We start from the raw sequence: 22,458 nt of genomic DNA on the forward strand, positions 1-22,458 counted from the left end.
AGAAGTTATGAATTTTTAACGGACTTTTCCTATCCCGGCCTATTAAAAATAAAGTCAAAATTAGCTGACGGAGTCTAAACGAAAGTTATAGAGAACGGTCTCATCTACGTGTGGACACAAAGAACATCAAAAATGGAGCTCATATTCGAAAGTTACGAATTTTTGAAGTTTGAAAATTCAGAGTACGCCCAATGTACTCGTGTGTGTGATCCGGAGTTTGGCCACGTTGCCTACTTTCTCGCATGTGACACGTATATTGTACCATCGACATGTTTGAAGCCACTAAGATTCTACGCCCAACGTAATGGCTATTAACGATGTATGCCCAACATACTTAAAACTATGCCCAACGTACAGAAAGTTTCTAGCCGGTATAAATAGAAACCGAGGGCTTACGGATTTTGTTTAGAAAATCTACTATTTTTCACCCCATACGCTCTCTAAAGTTTCCCTAACCCCCCCCCCCCCCCCCCCCCCCCGAAGCCTAGGAAACATCCCCAACACCTGAAGCAAGTTCCGAAGTCCCTGAGAAAAGAGTTTTCGAGCCGAAACTCTGCCTACGTGAAACTCGGTTTTTGAGAAATCATCCAAGTTTCATCGAAGAATATTGTTTTAAGAGACGCGGTGCTGCCCAATTATCATCTTACACATAGATATGAAGTATTTTCTATAAAATACGTGCTATGTGTAATTATATTTTGTGTTTATTTGAGATAGGTGTTGAATAGATGTTTTATACAAGTTTTAAACTGTATATATATATATATATATATATATATATATATATATATATATATATATATATATATATATATATCTACAAATATGTTGGGTAAAACATGGGTATATGAAATAGTTGATGTGTGTTAAAATGATGAGAGGCCTCGATATTGTTGTTGTTTCAGTCATTAAACGGAGTATAGATGACGACCACAAACTTTTCTAGATAGTCCAGTGGAACGCTAGCAGGCTCGCAACCTTTAGGTGTTTGTGCACTTAGTGTTCAATGGTATACTCCATCCCCGACATGGTTGCCTTATTTGACATAAATTGTTGAGGAATCCCCTAAAGCAGTGTTGTCACCTTGATGATAATCCTTAGACTAGGTCCCTTGTGATAGGTGTTTAGGGACGTAAAATGAGGATAACAAGAATGGGTAATCAGGGTTATTGTTGGTTGATAAAATTAATAAATTTATTTTGGATTGATAAATTTATTGTTGGGTGATGAAATTAATAAATTTATTTTTATTGATGAAATTAATAAATTTATTTATTTGTGGGTTGAAAACCCTATATGCTCACCAGACTCCCAAGCCTGACTCACTCAACTTTTTATTACACGTAGTGGACCTAGAGCATAATTTGGACGATGAAGAGAGATTTTTGGATTATAAGCCAGTAGTTGTAAATAACTGTTGTAAGGCTTATAATGTACTGTTTATGCTTTTGGTCTGTATCGGAACATGACATCCCGAGGTTTTGTTATATAATGAAAATATATTTCTTTAAGAAATGCTTTGATAAAATTTTATTATATTTTGTTTTGGGAACAAATTCCGCAATATCTTTTGGAAAATTACTCTAATTTTATTTTAAAAGCATAAGCTAAATCGGTCTTTTCTAGCCGAGAAATTTGGGGATGTCACAGTTGGTAACAGAGCATTAATTTAAGTGAACTAGGACTTTGTAGAATTTCTATACTTAAACCTAGAATGCTAAGTGATGATTGTGAGATGAGTGTCTACCATATTTTAGACACGAGCACTAGTATATTTTAGGAAAGTTGGCTAAAATGCTTTTATGTGCTAAATGCTATATGTTTGCCATATATGCCATTATTTGTTCAGATCTATAGTCTGTTGCCGACCAGACCTGGAAACCTTATGTGTTTAGGATTCTAAACGTATGACTACGATATTAGAACTAGCATGTAAACATTTCGTAGTGATAAGGAGAATTTAAAAATCTATCGTGAATGAAGATCTAAATTCGCCTTATTTGGTGTACAGTTCAAAATGACAAGAAACCGAAGCGGAGTTGGAAACATAAACAGATTCATAAGCACTCATGAACATTGTAGCAAACCTTTTGCTATGTCTAATGCACTTTAGACAATCTACAAACCAATTCATGACAATCTTCTTTCATACCTACTCCCAAAGTATGAATGACTGTGGAATGTTCGAATAATCTTATTATTCAGGAATTCAAAACATGCAAAGTGAAACACAAGAATAATCGAACCCAATATGGCCCCAAACTTATGAGTATAAATAAAACTCCTTTTATTTAATCACCATATTGATTACACATTATTCATTGTATAATGTTTCAGGTAATCAACTTATTACTTGAATTATAACAACAATTGTCCCATGCTCTTAGCATGTACACTATGTTTACCTATGGTCCTTACTTTGCGAAATAGTATAATTGAATAACATTTTCAACCACACTCATTTCACAATTCCCAATCCTTACCACTTATAGAATATGTTAGATTCTAACAATTTATACAATGATCCTTTCGTAATGTCACAACACCAAAGTCACAAAGACTATTGCCAATGAAATTACAAAGTCCTCTATTGGAGATTGTTGCAAGACAATTCCATAGATATAAAGTCTCACATTCAAAGTACATTCTTTTGAACATCATTCTTGCATAAAAGTTTTCTAATCTAGACATAGATTCTTAATATCCAACTTCCACATATGGAAACATTTCCATATTTTAAATATGACAACTCATCATTAATAGAATCATATCTAATAATAATAATAATAATGTCAGTATGGTCCATCCACTACTATACTTCCAACTGCTCATAAGCGACCAATCCTTGGCGAACCTTAGATTGTCCTTTGACAGTTGTTTAATAAATTTAGCCATGTCCGGTTCTAGTCCTTTTTCCATCTTAATGCCCTAGGCATTTGGAAAATTTTATAACAGTCAAATATTATAACATATGCGATCGATGCTATACCCGATGTGTATGGAATACGAAGCATAATGTCTTACATAAAGACGTGATACTTTACCAATCTTTTGTTATAATATTTCTATTTGTCATGTTCTCACAATTCGAACTATGAAAAGGGATGTCGTAATCATAATCGAATTTTGAGAACACAATTCATATATTTGAATAGATTTGATTAAAATCTCTCGATCTAAGCTCTTAGATTTCAAAACAAAGTATAATATTCTCTCCCTTAATTATAGCAAAACAACTTGTTAACCATTGCAACTTTGCAAAGTAAAACTTTTTTTTTTCTATAATCAATATTGTTGGCTCGCAATATTTAAAATAATAATCACGCTCCCACTATCATGATGATTATATCTTTACCAGCATAACATTTATGCTCCCACTAGCTTTGACATATATTCAGAAAATAGTTGGACTTTTAGAATTCAATGCTTATCGACTTTCTTACCAAAGTTCATATTTCTGATACGAGATGGTTCAATAAACTTTTATCTAAACTTCCCAAACTCATACACCTTTCCTTATATAACCTATGTGTGTGTCTAAACGATTCTAGAACTTATAGTAATAAGTCTCGAATTTCTATACTAATTTGCCAAATCTCATAATTCAAACTATGAAGAGGGATGCCGTAGTCATAATAGAATTCGAGAAATGCAAATTACACAATGCTATCTTCAAAATCTTTCTTAGTGAAAGCGTTTCCTCACAATCATTTTCATGAAGGAGAGAAACCTTATGAAACTTATATTTTATGGTGTATGTGTTCTTATCCATGTGAATTTAGCATAACCATAATCATGGGAGAATGTTTGTGACAAATCCAACTCATATCGACTGAACTTATCTAATCTTAATTTATTGCCATCAAGTGTCCCACCATTGCTTCCAAGTTATTGAGCAGCTCACCCCTACCTTTCAATGTACTTCCCATTGATCAAGGTGCCTTTCCCCTATGCAACCCGTTGAGAAATCATAAAACTCACATACATAGTTGACCAAACTGGAATGGCACAGAAACAAGAATATGTCAATACGATAGGTTACAAACCTCAAGTCGTGTGCTAGTTTTTAATAATAGGTTTACTCTTGATTAGCTCTTGAACCTTTTCAAGATCATTTAGACTCCCACTGACATTTTTACATATAAGATTCTCTTGTCAAGAAACATTTATTGACAAAAAAAATACTCAAGAGTTAGTGTGTGTCTTTATCAAGACATAAACTACACACAAGTTGGTACTAGTTGGTCTTTGTCTTATTCAAAACATCACAACTTACCAAAATGTGCAAAAGTAAGAACGTTCCTACTTAAGATTATATCACTCAAGTCACAATCTTGAAGTTTGACTCTAAGACTTGATTTTGCAACGAAGTATGATTCATCTTATTGACTTAACCACTACAATAATCCATGATTCTTCTTCTTAACCAAACTAGTGTACTAAGGTGTCCTTAGAGGATGAATTGTAATATGGTTCTTAAGACGATCATAAAACACGATACAAAGTACTATCCCTTCTTCTTAGATTGGAGAAACTTTTATTTTTTGGCCTAATTGATTCATCTTATTCGTTCTGCCATTCATTGAAACTCTCAATGATTCAAAATTATACTTAATCTTGTAAGCATAATCACGTCTACTAGACTTTTAGCAAATCATGACGAATAATCTTATTGTTGTTTATGGTGGACTTGACAAGTGCCCAACATTGTGAACTCGATCTCCTAGTCCTTTACTTGACTCTTTGTCAAGGAATTAGCCTTAAAATTTCTTAGTATCATACATAACATGATTCAAATCATATGATTCCAATCTTATGTCCAATTTAAACTTGAACGATGGGAATCTTTCCTTACTTAGAAAATTACGACACTACCATAAATAATATAATTAAGAATCACATCCACTTAATATTGCTTATAATAGAAACACACAAACATCAATTCTCACAATTGCCATTGCAAGGAAATATAAATAAGAAAAAATCAAAATTTATTTTATTGCGGAAAAAAATATATCCTTACAATGCAAATGAAAACTATGCTATTACATATTCCTAAGAAATCTACCATAACTCTAAGCAGCAGCTCAAAAATCCGATTATCGAATCCATGCAATCGTAATCCATTTCTTCATGATCAGACTCAACTCGCTCTTTCCTTTAAGCTTCCTTTCTTTTCTTCGATCCTTCAAAACATCGAAATGTAATCTTATCACAACATGTAGTAAGAATCTCCAAATAGGAACTTAATAGAGTTAGATAGTGGATCATACCTAAAACAAAGTCATACATCTTGACTCTCTCATCTCTTAGATCTCTTAGGTAGTTAGAGCAGCTTCGTAACCAATGCCCCTTCTTTTGGCAGTAGAAACATATGAACTCTTCTGGAATGGTACACGAAACTATCTAATACTCAGCCTTTCTCTTATGTAGAGAAAACTTTTTGGACTTCTAATGTTGCCATTGCCCAAAGTAGGTTGGGATATTGATTTATCAGTCAAATTTGCTCGACCAGTGCGCCAAATCATTTCTGATTCAGCAACAATAGGCAAATAAGTCAAATCAATAAGGGTCATGTCGTGGTCCGTCATATAGTACTCTTTAATGATCTTATCATATGATTCGGGAAGTGATTGAAGAACCAAGTCAACAACCAACTTCCTTGAGACATCGACACCCAACATCCTTAACCTGTTAATGTGTGACTTCATCTTTAAGACATGTGCACACACAGACTTTCCATCTTTATGTCTTATTACCAATAGGGCTTGAGTGACCTTAAACTTTTCAAGTCTTCGAACACGTGAGTCAGGAAGAATTATTGGTGAAGGTGGAGGAAGTGAAGCATGATTTCCATTTCCACAATCTAATCGTAGAAAAACATCTTCTCGTGGAAAACTTTTTCCGACGGATTTAGGAAGACCAAAGTTGTCAGACTTTGACATCTATAAACGGGAGAAATTTCAAGTTTAGTTGATTGAGTCTTTAATAAAACACCCAAATGAGATATTAAGCCTAGGACCCAACACAATATCCTACAAAGAGGGATGTCGTAATCCAACTCGCAGAATATTTGAAGGTAGGTAAATGATGATTTACCAATTTCCACCATGAAAAACAGAAAAGAAGGTTATGTTTTAAATGTATTGGAAACTCCTAGATCTTTTGAGATTCATTGAACTTTTCAATGGCATGTTTAAATCTCGATATACCCCTCGATTTATGACTAGGATGTCGATGATCACAAAGCAGGGTGTGAATAACCATGAAAATATATATGGTGCCCCCAATGTTTAAGTCACTTATTCGATGTGCCGGTTAACCACATACGCTCCATCAAACTATGACAAACATCGAGTCACCCTTTTCCACCTTTGCTTAGAACTCAATTAATGTGCTAGTTAACCACACACACTCCACTAACGTCTTAGCAAGGGTACAAAGTGTAATTTCATGGAATTGCATCAATTCACTTTCGCCTAAAGTAACTAAGATTGGGAATTTTTGTAAAACATTAAGTTACTTTATTATTCATTATACTTTTAATGAGGAGAGGGTTTTCCCTATCCTACCCGTTCGGCTAACGACCCTCCACCATCAAGAAAGTGGTGGGTGAGAGTGGACACCCATTAAACGACCATTTTATAAGCCATAATCTTATACCCCCTTATAGACTGGCTTCGTGAATGAGGCCTACTAATGGTAAGACTAGCATTTTATGTTATACATATATAATATTATACTTTTAATGTTATATATACTATAGGGTGTAGTTTATACTTTTAAAATACTAGGTGGTTTAATTTAATAAATTACACTTTTAAGTAAATGTAAACCATATGATTATGGATTTATTAGCTCTCTTTTAATTGTACTTTTAATTAACTTAATAAAACCATAAGGGTGTAATTTGAACTTTTCAAAACTAGAGTTTTAGAATTTAAAATTTCAAAAAATTAAACTTTTAATCAAAAATTTAAATTCCAAAACTTGAGGGAAAATTTTGAAACATTTCAAAACTTCTAGATCAAATTACAAATAATTAAAATTAATCAAATAATCAGTAATTATCTAAATTTGACCTAATTCAATCTCTTACTAGATAATTCAAAACAAAATTACAAATAATTAATATTTATCTTATAAAACAAGTAATTATCTTAATTTTGACAATTATCTTCTATTTTGGTAAGGATAATCACCAAATATTGATAAAGAACAGATTTTATTAATGAAAAACATTTATGGTAATTATCCCAAGCCAAAACAGCTCAAAATCCTGAAAAATATGGCATCTGACACTCCGACTCGTTGAGCCAACAATGGACTCGTCGAGTTACCAGTGAACTCGGCGAGTTCCACTATGAACTCGACGAGTTCATACTCCAGAAAGCAGATTTTCACAATTTATAGCTTGAACGATTATGTAAGTATCAAATACATCAAACAAACAACCTAGGCTCTGATACCACTGATGGGTTTTGAGCACTACATCATTCCTATGGTGTACATGCAAACCCTAAAGCTTTGGATCTAGTTTGTCTAATGAACACACAATAATTATCCAAAGCCATAAACCTTATATCTAGCATACAATAATGGAATTAACATATGAATTGGGGTTTGGATCTTACCTTGATTGTTATGTAGCGATAAGAATCTCAATTCCTCCTTGTAATTGGCTTCTGAAAGCTTAGGGTCATAAGTGTCACATCTATAATGGCTCACAAACACCAAGAGTAAGAGGATGACTTAGGAGAAGAGAAAGAGGCACAAAAAAAACTTCCAAGAACCCTAAGGAATGCTTAGCCACATTTTTGGGTGCCCTAGGGGTCCTTATATATGTGAGGCTATTAGGGTTTTGAACTATGAAACCCTAATCTGACTGCTTAGGCTCTAAGCAGCCGATGGACTCCCTCCTTAGAGGTCTTGGACGAATTCTTATGGGTTTCCCCATAGATTTTGTCCACTCCAACCTCTATGGAGTCCATTAGCCCAACATCCAACTATCACACAATTGACAGTTCTAGTCCCCTTTATTTAACTAATTTCTTTTAGCCACAAAAATTAATTCTTGACTAATATTAATTAAACAATATGATTTCTCCTTTAATATATTTTTCATATAATATATTAATAAATCATAATTATTCTCTTTCTCCATAAATCATCCTATCAAGTTACTTTGGTGAAGGCAACCTAAAAGGATCATGCTCACAATCGGGTCAAGTACATACCAAAATAGTTATGGGCTTAGACACTAATCCATCACACTAGGCGTACTAGAAGTACACTGGGCGTACGTGCCGGATGTCTAAAACCCTAAATTTCAGACTTGAGGCCTATTTAAATGTCCTTAATCCCCTTGGACTTAACCCTAGAGAGCCTCCATAGCCTTAGTTCATGCTTCTACTCTAGAAAGAGCTTGTGAGACCATTTTAAGCTTAGAAAGGGTGTTGGTGGCCATTTTTAGTGTCATTCAAGAAGGAGAAGTTGTCAAGGAAGCTTGGAGTGACATTAGGCTTCAAGAATCTACATCTAGATCACCTTAAGGAGCTTCTAGAGGTATAAAGCTTGGATCTCTAACTAGGGTTTTCTAGTTTTGTCCCCTTTGTTGGTTTTGGATCTCCTCTTGTTAGTTAGGCAACTCCAGAGGATGGAAATATTAGATCTAAGATCCCTTGGTCCATTTATAGCATAAAAATGAAGTCTTGGTGGGTGTTTTGACCTCATGTATCGGTTAAGACCCTTGAAAAGGTCTTAATGGGAGTGTTGGGAACATATCGGACATGCAAAGGCATAAAGTTGCCAACTTTATGCCCTAGATCGTCTTAATAAACTTAGATCTGATTTTTGGACGTGAGAGAATCGAGCATTAAGCACTTAATGGAGAAAGTGCTTAATCATTTAGTACGTTGGGCGTAACGTACCGTACGCAACGCGTAAGGCCCAGAGACTCAGTACGCTACACGTACCAGGGTGGTACGCTAAGCGTACGCACGACATATAGGCTTGGATCTATTTTGGGCCTTTGAACTATTGGGTCTCAATTGGTCATTGGGCCTGGTTGTATTTTTGGAATGGAGGACCGGTTTATCTGTTTTGGGCCATTAATGTTATGGTTGGGCCTTATAGGGCTATAAGGCCCATTAATGATTTATGGACATGCATGGACTTTGGGCCCATTATCAAAGGAAGAATATTTGGGCCTTATGGATGGACTTGAAGTTTGGGTTTTCCATTGATTGTGTGAAGTTCTAACATTGGGTAATGGTATTATTCAGTGTGTGTGGTTACAGACTGTCAGGAGAGCAGCCTTCGAATTCTTTAGAAAAAAAGTGAGTCTTTTCACCATACCAATGGGTCTAAGGCACCAAGGCCGACCCATTTTATGATAGTTGGTATACTTGCTGTGTAGAGGTGTGTGGCATGATTATGTGGTAATATGTGGTAGAGATAGCCTTTATGGGTGACAGTAGAGATAGCCTCTAGGGCTATGGTAGAGATAGCTTTTATAGCTAACGGTAGTTACAGCCTTCATGGCTAAGGGTAGAGGTAGCTTTTATAGCTAATGCTAGAGATAGCTTTTATGGCTAACGGTAGAGATAGCTTTATAGCTAAGGTGATATATGATATGTGGTAGAGATAACTTCTATAGTTTATATGATATGTGTTATGTGGCGTGTGTGTGTGGGGTATGCTCTGGGGAACTCACTAAGCGTTAGCTTACAGTTTGTGGATTTGTTTCAGGTACATCAGAGCCCAAGGGAAAGGGCAAGGCTTGATGGCGCAATGTGCACTCTCTCAAGCATTTTTACATGACACTGTGATGTGTGGAATAAAAGTTGTATTTGACTTGTGTTTGAAAACAATTATAATTGGTTTTCTTAAATTATGGCAATATGTTTGATTATTCAAAAATGATTTTTTTTTTTAAAAAAAAATTTGGGTCGTTACAAATATAAACAACGTGGTAAGAAATATACGAGCCTTAAGAGACAAAGTTGAGGAAGCATATGTAGTAAAGATGACCTTGATAAGATGAAGATAATGGATCAATTCCATCAAAGTTCTTGCAAATTTCATCAACCATTGAGCAATTTGTAGACATTGATAGGATGACTGTTGAAGAAGTTGTTGGTAGGTTGAAAACTCACGAGGAGAGAATTCGAGAGCATAGTGAAGTTGAAGAAAAGAATCTTTTGTTGACTCACCACGAGTGGTTTGAAACCAACAAGAAGCAAATTGAAGAGGACTCAAAATCATATCACATATTCTACCATAACAGTCCAAGCAATCAACGATGTCGTGGAATAGCTCATGGCAGATGGAGTAATTATAACAATTGTGGAAAATGCCATGGAAGATGTCATGGAAGAGGCCATGGAAGAGGCAATGCTGACCAACAAAGAAAAGGAAATCATGGGTCATTTAACAGTCACGACAAGATGTCTACTTGGATGAGACTAGTGAACAAACATGCCTTTGGCATGCACGAATATGTCATGTTAATTTTGTTGGATTAATGTCTAAGTCCATAACTATAATTGGTAAGACTTGACCCGACCCGGCATGGTCCATTTGGGTTGCATACCATCATGCACTTGGATAGACTAAATGAGAGAAATAAGACACTTATGGTTATTAATATATTATAAGTTCTAGTATATTAATAATAAGAATAATGAGATTATTTAATTAGTATTGATCAAGAATTAATCTAGCATTAATTGAGTGATCAAAAGAAGACTAATTAAATATATGGGTTGATTGTGTAAATCATCCATACTTGTATAGTGGGCTAATGCTCCATGGATGCTCCATGGTGTATTTGAACCCATGGATCCAAGGAAATGGAAAGTCATGACAATTAGGGTTTACCCTAATTGTATAACTATATAAGCATCTTATTCTTGAGGAAAAATCGGCCACTAGTGAGAGTAAGAAAGGGCTAGCCGATTTCATGAAGTGTAGAATTCTCTCTAAGTTATTCTAAGTGTTTTGATGATTGTGAACCATTTGAGGTGTCACACTTGGGGCACTAGGCACTCAAGCTTCATGAAGACAAGCACCATCAAAGAGGTATGTATTCTATCTTGTTATATTGATAATTTTGTATGCTAGATTAGGATAATACCTTGGACGTTCATATTTGCATATATAATAGAGAAAACATAGATCCAAGGTATTTAGGGTTGCATGTACACTTAGGAGTGTTAGAATGCTCATAACCCAACAGTGGTATCAGAGCCTAGGCTTGTTTTCTTGTTATACTTGCAATAGAAGCTGAAAAATCGAGTTTTGTTGCTGTCTACCCAGCAGACTCGCCGAGTCCATGAAGGGACTCGACGAGTCCAAGGAAAAATGCATCCAACTCGCTGAGTTGTGTTCATGCACTCGACGAGTTGGACCCCAGACAGCATATCTTCGAGGTTTTTGGCTGGAATTGGACTAGGAACATTACCCTAAGATGTTTTTGAACTTATAAAATTGTTTTTTGATGTGGTAATGTTCATGCTAATCCATTTTCAAAGATAGTTGTCAATAGATTCATGTTTTGTATTAGTTTAAAGGTTAGACTAATTACATGAAAAAGTTTGACTTGAATTATCTTGTTCTTATGAGTTGCTTAGATTAATAGAAAAGTTAATTGAAATAGTTGTTTTCAATCCATTTTAATCTAAGAGTTGATTCTAAAATGTGTTTTTGTAACTTGTCCTCAAGTTATATGAAAAGTCACATTTAAGTCTCATAAAACTCATAAAATTGGCAAAGGTTACAAAAAAATGAAGAGTCTAGTTCTAATTAATTGGAGTTATGACTCCATAATTTATCCTCAAGTTATGGAGGACCAAGAGTCTCTTCATTAAATAAATAAATAAAAAAATCATGTAACCTTAATTAATTCCATAAGTTATAAAAATAAAGAAAAGTTAATTCTTTTATTAGTTTAAAGTCTTCCATAAGTTATGGAACTTGAAGAGTTTTTTTTTTGATTAAAACTACTTTAAACACATAAATTATGGAATTAATTAGTTTTGAATAGTTTCAAAACTTGCCCTCAAGTTTTGGAATTTGTAAAGTTTTCTCTTATGAATACTTTAATTCCAAGTTAGCCCTTAGAATTTTAAAAGTTAAAATTCAACCCTTGTACTTTATAATATTATAAGTTAATAATATATATATATATATATATATATATATATATATATATATATATATATATATATATATGTATAAGAGTAATGTCAGTCTTACCGCTAGTACGCCTCATTCACGAAGCCGGTCTATAAGGTGGGTATAAGGTTGTTGCCTATAAAATGGCAACTTAATGGGTGTCCACTCTCACCCACCGCTTGCTTGACTGGTGGAGGGTCGTTAGCCGAACGGGTTTGACAGGACTATAATTCTCCCTTCATTAAAAGTATTAATGATAAATCCTAAGTAACTAAACTCTTAATAATTCCCAATCTTAGTTACTTAGGAAAATGTGAATAAGGTGCTAATCCATGAAATTACACTTTGCACTTTGTTTAAGTCGGTTAGTGGAGCGTGTATGGTTAACCGGCACTCTAACTTGGACTTAACAAGGTAGGTAAAGGGTGACTTGATATTTATCATAGTATCGATGGAGCGTGTGTGGTTAACCGGCACATCGATTGAGGGGTAATTTATTAAGGGTACCAAGTAATTTGCATGGTTACTTCACACCTTGTTTTGTGATCCTCGGCATCCCAGTCACAAAACCTGAAGGGCACACTCGAGATTGAAACATGCCATTGAACAGTTCAATGAATCTCAAAAGATCTAGGAGTTTCAAAACCAATTAAAACCTAATAATACATTTCGTTTATCTTGGTGGAAATTGGTGAATCGTCATTCACCTACCTTCAAATTGTTTTATAGCTTGGATTACGGCATACCTCTTCTAAGTTATAAAATAGTCTGTTGGGTCCTAGCCTTAATATTTCATATTGGGTGTCATATTAAGGACTTTAATATCAACTATCTTGAATATCTCCCAAAAGATGTATGGTTAGACATTTATGATCTTCCCAAATCTCTTGAAACAAGCTTTCCTAAATGAAGATGATGTCCCATGGAAATCATACTTCTGTCACCTCCTCCAATTATTCTCCCAACCCCACAAGTTCTTGAAAAGTTTAAGGTCACTCAAGCCCTATTGGCAAGGCAAGGTCTAGGTGTGATCACATCTTGGAGATGTAGTCACATATTGACAAGCCGTGAGAGTTGGGTGTCAAAGTCTTGAGAAAGTTGGTGGTTCAATCACTTTCTAAGTCACATAGTGAGTTCCTTTGGGACACCTATGAAATAGACTATGACAAGACCCTTAATGATCTTATCTATTGTCAAGATCAACTTCCTGAAACTTTATGGACATTGACAATGGTGACACTGGAAATACAGAAAAAGCATTCTCTTCCCAATGGAAAGGGATCGGCCATAGTCAACTCGGTTGAACAAATGGTAAAGAGAAAAGCTAAGTCTGTGATAGTCCCATGTACCATTATCAAAGGGTCCATATGTTTATATTGCCAAAGAAAGGGTCATTATTTGCGAAGCTGCCAAATTTACCTAAGGATGTTAAAGTCAATAAGGTTGACTCTACTTCAGGTAAAGTCCACTACTCTAACTCTGTTAAGTTTCTATTCTGAGATTCCTGATACATGATGTGACTGGGTCACATGGTGATGTTTTAAGAATCAAAGAAAAGTAAAGGAACTTAAAGAAAGAATATGCTGAATCTGATCGCATAGATGGATTTCTATCGCATAGTTTGAAAATCGGATTCTTGAGCTACTTCTTAGGAGTTATGAGATATTGCTAAGGAATAGATAACAACAGGTTTTCATATGGATTGTAAGGATAAGTTTTTCCGCATAGTTTTAAAATAAAAGAAAATTTTTTATTTTAGTTATTTTAAAATATCCTACAATGGCATTTGAAGAAAAATTGTTGCTTATATGATTCCATTAATAGCAAGAGTGGAAGTATGAAATTGATTCCTTCATTTGTGGTAATGTCTAAGTTTATCAAATAAAGGAAAGATTCTCATCACCCAAGTCTCAATTGGACCGAAACTTGGAATCATGCAAGTTGTATAGCATGATGAATGAGAACTTTCAAGTATTGGAAAAATTAAGACTAATTACTTGTTCACATGGATGTGTGAGTCAAGTAATGGACTAAGGGATCGAGTACATAGTCATGTGCACTGATTAAGTCCACCATAAAAGATGTAAGGCTATTCGTCATAGTTTACTAAAGCTCAGTAAATATGATTATACTTACAAGCTTAAGTGTAACTCTGAGACATTGGAAAAGGTTTCAATGCATAGCAGAGCGGATAAGAAGAATCAAGTTAGGCAAAAGGATAAAAGTTTCTCAAATCTGAAAAGATGGGAGAGTACTTTAGTATCAGCTTTGTGATCATCTTAATGATTAAGAAACCATATCAAAATTAGTTCTCTAAGGAAGTCTTAGTGCATTCTTATGACTAAGAAGAAGGGATCTTAAATTGTTGAAATGGTTAAATCAAGAAGATGAGTCATACTTCGTTCCAATACAAGTCTTAGAGTCATACTCCAAGATTGTAATATGAGTGACATGTCTTAAAGAAGGTTTAAGAACACTTATAAAATGTAAGAGTAAAAGTTTTCTACTCTTGTACATTTGAAATTGGTAAGTTGTGATGTTTTGGATAAAACAAAGACCAACTTAGGCCAATTATGTGAAGTGTTTGTCTTGGTTAGAATCCACACTATCTCTTGGATGTTTGACAAGGGAGTCTTATAGGTCAAGAGGACAGTGGGAGTCTTAAAGGTCTTGAAAGTCTCAAGAACTAATCAAGAATGAAACCTGAAGTTCCTCACTAACACACAACTTGAGGTTTATAACCTATCGTGTTGACATATTCTGTGCTCATTCCAATCAAAGTTGGCTTTGCATATGAGTTCTTAGAGTTCTCAATGTGTTGCACAACAACTTGGAAGCAATGGCAGGCCCTTGAGCTGCCAGGTGGCAAGAAGTTAAGATTGAGTTCAATCCATATGAGTTTGGATTTGTCATAATTCTTGTCTTGTGACTATGGTTATGACAATTCACATGGATAAGAACTCATACACCATTAAATCTAAGTGTCATAAGGTTTCTCTCCGATTCATGAAAATGATGGTGAGGAAACACTTCCACTAAGTAGATTTTAGCTAGATAGCAATTGTGATATTTGCATTCTCAAAGTCGTTAGTGGAGCGTGTGTGATTTACCAGCACACTAACCTGGACTTGTGAGAAGTGGTAAAAAGGTCTAACCATTATGATTACGGCATCCCTCTTCATAATTGTTTAGACACACAAGTGTGCTATCTAAGGGAAGGTGTATGATTTTGATAAAGTTCTATCAAAACAATCCAGTATCAGAAATTTGAACTTTGGTAAGAAAGTCAATAAAGTATTGATTTCTAGAAGTCCAGCTGATTTCAGAGTACATGTCAAAGCTAGTGGGAGAATAAGTGTTATGCTAATAATCATCATGTTAGTGGGAGCATGATAATTATGATAAAGATTGCAAGTTAGCAATGTTAATTATAGAAAACAAAAGGTTTCAATTGGGAAAAAGTTGTTTTTCTATAATTAAGGGAGAGGAAATTATACTTCATCTCAAATCTATAAGCTTAGATCGTGAGGTTTTAATCATTTAGTCAAGAATATATATGAATTTCATGTTGGAATGGCTCAACATAAGGAAATTCTGTATATGGGTCCATTATTTGCGTTCTAAAATTCGATTATGATTACGGCATCCCTTTTCATAATTTGAATTATGAGAACTTGGCAAATAGAAATGGAAATGTTATAGCAAAAGACTGGTTTAGTCTTTATGTGAGACATCATGAATTGTGTCCCATATGCTTCGGATATAGGATCGATTACATGTGCTATATTTATCCTTTCTAAAATTTTCCAAATGCCTGGGGCGTTAAGAATGGAAAAGGTTTAGAACTGGATATGACTAAAAGGATTAAACAATTGTCGAGGACAATCTAAGGTTTACCAAAGATTGGTTGCTCAAGGACAGTTGGAAGTATAGTGATAATTCTGGAAGGACCATATTGACATAATCTGTAAGGAGGCAACTCTTGTTCAGAAGTGATAGTCGAAATGGAATCTGGAAATGTTTCAAAGTTAGAATTTTCAATCTGTGTAAGATTAAGGAAACTTAATGCAAGAAGGATATTTCCAAGGAATTGATCTCCTTTGGAATACTCTGTAATGATTGTTGCCAAGTCTTTCTGACTTTGTGCATAATCATTACAAGAGGATCAATTCATATAAGTTTAGAATCTAACAGATTTCAGTAAATGACATGAATTTGGAATTCTTGTATTTACAATAAGGATTTGGGAGTGTGAAAAGAGAATCATTGAAGTTATGTTCAATTGATCTAGTTCACAAAGTAAAGATCATAGACAAACATATTATGCATACTTGGTGTATGGCATGACTAGTGTTTAGAAAAAAAACATAGTGTACATGCTTGGAGCATGGGACAACTATTGTTTTAAATTCAAGAATAATGTTGATAGCTGAAACAGTATACAATGAATAATGTGTAATCATATGGTGATAAATAAAAGGTGTTTTATTTATATTCATAAGTTCTGAGACCATATTGGATTCAATTATTATTGTGTTTCACTTTGCATGTTTTGGCTTCCCGAATAAACTAGGTTATTCTTCCGGAATGACTAAGTTATTCAAACCATCCACAGTCGGTCATATGTTGGAAGTAGATATAAATTAAGACTGTCATGGGTTGGCTTGTATAGGTCTAAGGTGTTGGACAAAGGGCTACAACACTCATGAGTGCTCATAATTTCTGAGTATTGGATTCAACCCGCGCTCATTGGAATCATTTCATGGATTTTATCACGAGTGATCATGAGACGATAATATCTTATATTCTTCAAATCTAGAGATATGAGTTGTTACTATGAGTTGGTTGTACATTGATTGCACGAAACTGCATTTGGTAACTCGGTGCTATAAAACGTGTCTTTGTGTATGATTCAACAAGTAGTAGAACAAGCCATATGAGTCGAAGTTTATCCATTCCTTTTACCTTCGGGATAAAAGCGATATCTGTGGGCCCCTCGATGATTTGATGATGACAAATGGAAGTGCTCGGCCGGGCCAACACTGATTTGATTTGTTCAATTAGTCAGTCGTCATAAATCGGAAATCGGGAAACAACTAATGGACAGAGAGAATGATTATAATCCATGTCTCAGTCCATATGATATCTAGAATGGAGGAATATATGATCCCTTATCTAATGGACAAGTCATTGACAAGATCAGAGTTCATCTACAAGGTCAGAGTTCGACAGAAGCTTTTGAGAGCTACGATTGCCAGTTGGTTCCTGAAGTCATACGCAATAATAGTTTTAGACTTATCCAAGTGGGAGACTGTTGGATTAATGTCTAAGTCCATACCTATAATTGGTAAGACTTGACCCGACCCGGCATGGTCCATTTGGGTTGCATACCATCATGCACTTGGATAGACTAAATGAGAGAAATAAGACACTTATGGTTATTAATATATTATAAGTTCTAGTATATTAATAATAAGAATAATGAGATTATTTAATTAGTATTGAACAAGAATTAATCTAGCATTAATTGAGTGATCAAAAGAAGACTAATTAAATATATGGGTTGATTGTGTAAATCATCCATACTTGTATAGTGGGCTAATGCTCCATGGATTATCTAGTTGGGCCAAAACCCATATGATGCTCCATGGATGCTCCATGGTGTATTTGAACCCATGGATCCAAGGAAATGGAAAGTCATGACAATTAGGGTTTACCCTAATTGTATAACTATATAAGCATCTTATTCTTGAGGAAAAATCGGCCACTAGTGAGAGTAAGAAAGGGCTAGCCGATTTCATGAAGTGTAGAATTCTCTCTAAGTTATTCTAAGTGTTTTGATGATTGTGAACCATTTAAGGTGTCACACTTGGGGCACTAGGCACTCAAGCTTCATGAAGACAAGCACCATCAAAGAGGTATGTATTCTATCTTGTTATATTGATAATTTTGTATGCTAGATTAGGATAATACCTTGGACGTTCATATTTGCATGTATAATAGAGAAAACATAGATCCAAGGTATTTAGGGCTGCATGTACACTTAGGAGTGTTAGAATGCTCATAACCCAACAAATTTTACTTCCCTCAAATACATGTTAAACAAGAACTTAGTTTCTGGAATACCAAAGATAGATAACCCTACATGGTTGTGTCAGTGATGTTTAGTGGGAAAGTAGACATGGATATCATACCCGCCACAAGCAGGCTTCAGGAAAAAAAAGGCTTGATGTCGTACACAGGGACCTTTGTGGTCCTATTTCACTACCCACACCTATTGGTAACTGATATTTTATGGTGTTAGTTGATGATTTTACTCGAGTAATATGGGTACTAAAAGATGATGTTATTTCTAGATCATAATACTCATTCCAACTTATCTTACCAAGAAATGGTTTTAAAATACATATAAGTCACTTAAAACCAAGAAAATTAATTAAGAGGGCCGAAAGTGACAAAAGGACCAAAAATGGGTATATTTGTGTAACTCACTGTTAGTAGGGGTCAAAAAGGGTTATTTTTGCTAAACATGGTTAGTTACGGCATATGAGACCCCACAAGGACAAAAAATGTAAAAAGTTTCATAATTGGGCCTTAATTGGGCTTTTCACGGCTTTTGGGCCAAAATTGCAAAATTTTGGACTTTTGTGGGCTTAAGTGTCATTTTAAAACAAAGTTGTGCCAAAATGTAAGTTTTCGATAAAAAGGATAGAAATGTAAATTTGTTAGAACCTGGGCCAAAAAGATAAATTATTTACAAATGGGCCAAGAATACACATTTTCATAAAAATCAACCCAAAAATGATATTTTGACAAAAATGAGTTAAAAATGTTATTTTTACACAAACTAGCCTTAAATGCAAGTTTTTTGTTCATAAACGGGGCCCGAAATGTTATTTTTATAAAAAAAACGTGCCTTAAATGTAAATTTTCGGCTTAATGGGCCAAGAAAGTCATTTTAACAAAAAATGGGCCTTTTATGTCATTTTGGTAAATAATTAGGCTAAAACAAGCAATATAATAACAACCGGGCTAATTATGTCATTCTCATGCTTATTGGGCCTTAGTGACCCATTTCTGTACTTGATAGGTCATGTATACTCTTTACATGTTTGTTTAGCCTTGTTCACCCATTTACATGATCGACGAACCTAGGATAATCCTTGCGTGCTTATTGGGCCTATAAATAATATATATGTGAAATGGGCTTTAGTTGTCCTTTTACATATATATTGGGCACAGGATATATAATCTCATTCCTTATGATCCTAGAAATGATTTACATGCTTAGTGGGCCTTAGTTGTTCACTTACATGTTCATTGGACCTGGAATGTACCTTATATGTTTCTCTTCTCGTAAATTCGATTAAGGATCTAGTGAGACGTGTCGGTTGACACCTATTGAGTGTAAAATCGTAGCTTTTAGTTAAAACCAGAGTCTCTTGGAGGGAGAGTCGGGGTTTGTGTATAGATCTATACGGGGATGACACCCCACACATGAGTTGTTCGCTACAGCTAGACTAAACCAGTCTAGGGTGACGAAAACCTTACCTTATTCCGTCAGCGTCCATAAACGCCAAGACATGCGAAATTGTCATTATCTAATATGGTTATAACGACTCACTTAGAGGAATTAACGTTACAAAATTTACGGGAGACCATTCTCTTTTCTCATTGGATTACTCGGGAACACAACATTCTCTTTCACAGACAACATCGGGTTGTCTGGGGGCATTCTCTTTACATTCTATTAATTCTCTTTTTGCATTCTAGAAAACATTAACACACATGCATTAATACAAGATCGGACACAAACATACTAAATTGTTTTTCTGAAAATATAGGATTTTCTAGTGGTTACAAAGTTATACAAATCATTTTCTTAAACATGCTTATGAACTCAACAACATTTTTATGTTGACTTTTTTTTAATTAACTTGTATTCTTAGGAAACCGTTGAGCAGGTTGGGCGGAATGAACTAATGAATATTTTGTTATATTTTGTTCCATCATACTTTAACTATTTTGGCATGTAATATTCAAAACACAATACTCGATGTAAACAATGTATGTTGTCATATTAAATGTGTGATGATGATGTTATGTTTCAATTATATACTATGTGATGGTACTACAAAGATGAAGTCACACCAAGCCCCCAAACATTTCTACCGTCTGGTTCGGAGGTTTGACAATAACCATGAAGATGTGAGCAACTAGGAACATGTAATCTAGATGCAAAGTCCTACACTAGAACAAACCCAACAGATAAGTGCACAACCTCTACACTTACACCCACAGGTTCGACAAGTTCAGATGCTTCTATAAGTATCACATCAAGCTTGACAGGTGGAGGAGCCCCGAAATGGTATCATTTATTGGACGATAATTATGATGAATGTGATGAACTTTTATTCATGCATGATACCGAGGAGCCTTTGTCCTACTCCATGGATAATGAAAATGATGATTGGGTAAAAGCAATGAGAAGTGAAGTGGAAGCTATTAAAAGAAATAAAACTTGGACCTGGTTGAACTCCCACCAGCTCGGAACCCCATTGGTCTCAAGTGGGTTTACAAACTGAAAAAGGACAGATGGAAAAGTATAGAAGCACAAGGCAAGGTTAGTAGCAAAAGGCTACATTCAGAAACACGGGATAGACTTTAATAAAGTTTTCGCACCCATTGCCCAACTCGAAACAGTATATATTTTGCTTGCTTTTGCATGTAAAAATGGATGGATTGTGCACCACTTGATGTAAAATCTGCATTTCTATACAAATATTGGAAGAAGAAGTTTATGTAACTCAACCAAAGGGGTTTGTAAATCATAATGAACCAAGAAAAGTATACAAGCTGTCAAAAGCTTTATATGGTCTTCGTCAAGCTCCTAAAGCTTGGAACTCATGTTTGCATAAATGTTTAAAAAGTTTGGGTTTTATGAGATGCCCACAAGAATATGTAGTTTACATAAGTCAAAGGAATGATAAGATCTTAATAGTTGGGGTGCATTTTGATGATCTTATTATTACAGGAAAATGTAGTAATAAAGTGAAGTTCTTCAAAGAAAAAAAATGCATCAGGAGTTTGAAATGAATGACTTTAGCTTATTGTCATACCACCTGGGTATTGAAGTGGGTCAACAAAAAGATGGTATAACTCTAAGGCAAACTGCTTATGTGAAAAATATTCTAGAAAAGGCAGGCATGGTTGAGTGAAACTCATGCAAATACCCTATGGAACCCTAGTTAGATATAACAAAGGATGAAGAAGGAGACTTAGTGAACCACACGAAGCATCATTGGAGGTCTGATATATCTCATACATACTCGACCTGACATCTTGTATGCCGTCGGGATAGTAAGTCGATTATTGGAGAGACCAACAATCAAACATCTACAAGAAGTGAAACAAATTTTGAGGTATATCGAAGGAACCATTGATTATAGCTAAACCTACACTAGTGGGAGTGGATAAGACATTGTAATCGGGTATACAAACAATGGTCTTGAAAGGGACGTAAATGACATATGCAACACATCATGAATGACATTGAATATCGATGAAAATATGGTTACTTGGGTGTCGCAAAAACAAAAGGAGTATAGCTCTTTCTTCATACAAAGCAGAATTCATGGCCGCGACAAGTGCAACGTGCAAGGAATATGGATGCGTTGGTTGCCTAGTGAGTTAACAGGAAAGAAAGTTAGCCCACTAGTGCTGCATGTTGACAAAAAATCAGCCATAGATTTGATAAAAAAAAAGCCTAGTGTTTCATGGGAGAAGCAAACACATCGACACAATGTTTCATTTTATACGTGTAATGTGTCGAGAATGGAGATATAAAAGTCACACATGTGAGCAGTAAGGAATATAAGGAAAATATTCTCATAAAATCCATGGCAAGCAACAAGTTTGTGGAGATGCATAACTTATTTGGAGTAAAACAAATTAAAAATTATGAATTAGGAGAGAAAATATTGGAATAATCCATAAGTTTTAATATAAAACAAAAGGGTGGCTACAATCACATGGATTTGTTGTGGCTGACCACCTTTTATGCTCCAATATTTTCTTTTGCTTTAGTCAAGGCTTTTTGCACTTCTATTTATGTATATTTAATGAAGTAGGTGAAAATGTTTTTGAAAGTAGTTGTCTAGTTTAATGTATGTTCCTTTGTATTATGGAAATTTAAAAAAGGGAAAGGAAAGGGGACTGTAAAGTATAGTCTCAACTTTTTGGCAATTTGCTTCTCTCTTCCTCTGTGTACATACAAAAACT

The sequence above is a fragment of the Lactuca saligna genome, chromosome 5 (assembly GCF_052625555.1).
Source record: "Lactuca saligna cultivar CGN05327 chromosome 5, ASM5262555v1, whole genome shotgun sequence".
NCBI lineage: Eukaryota > Viridiplantae > Streptophyta > Magnoliopsida > Asterales > Asteraceae > Lactuca > Lactuca saligna.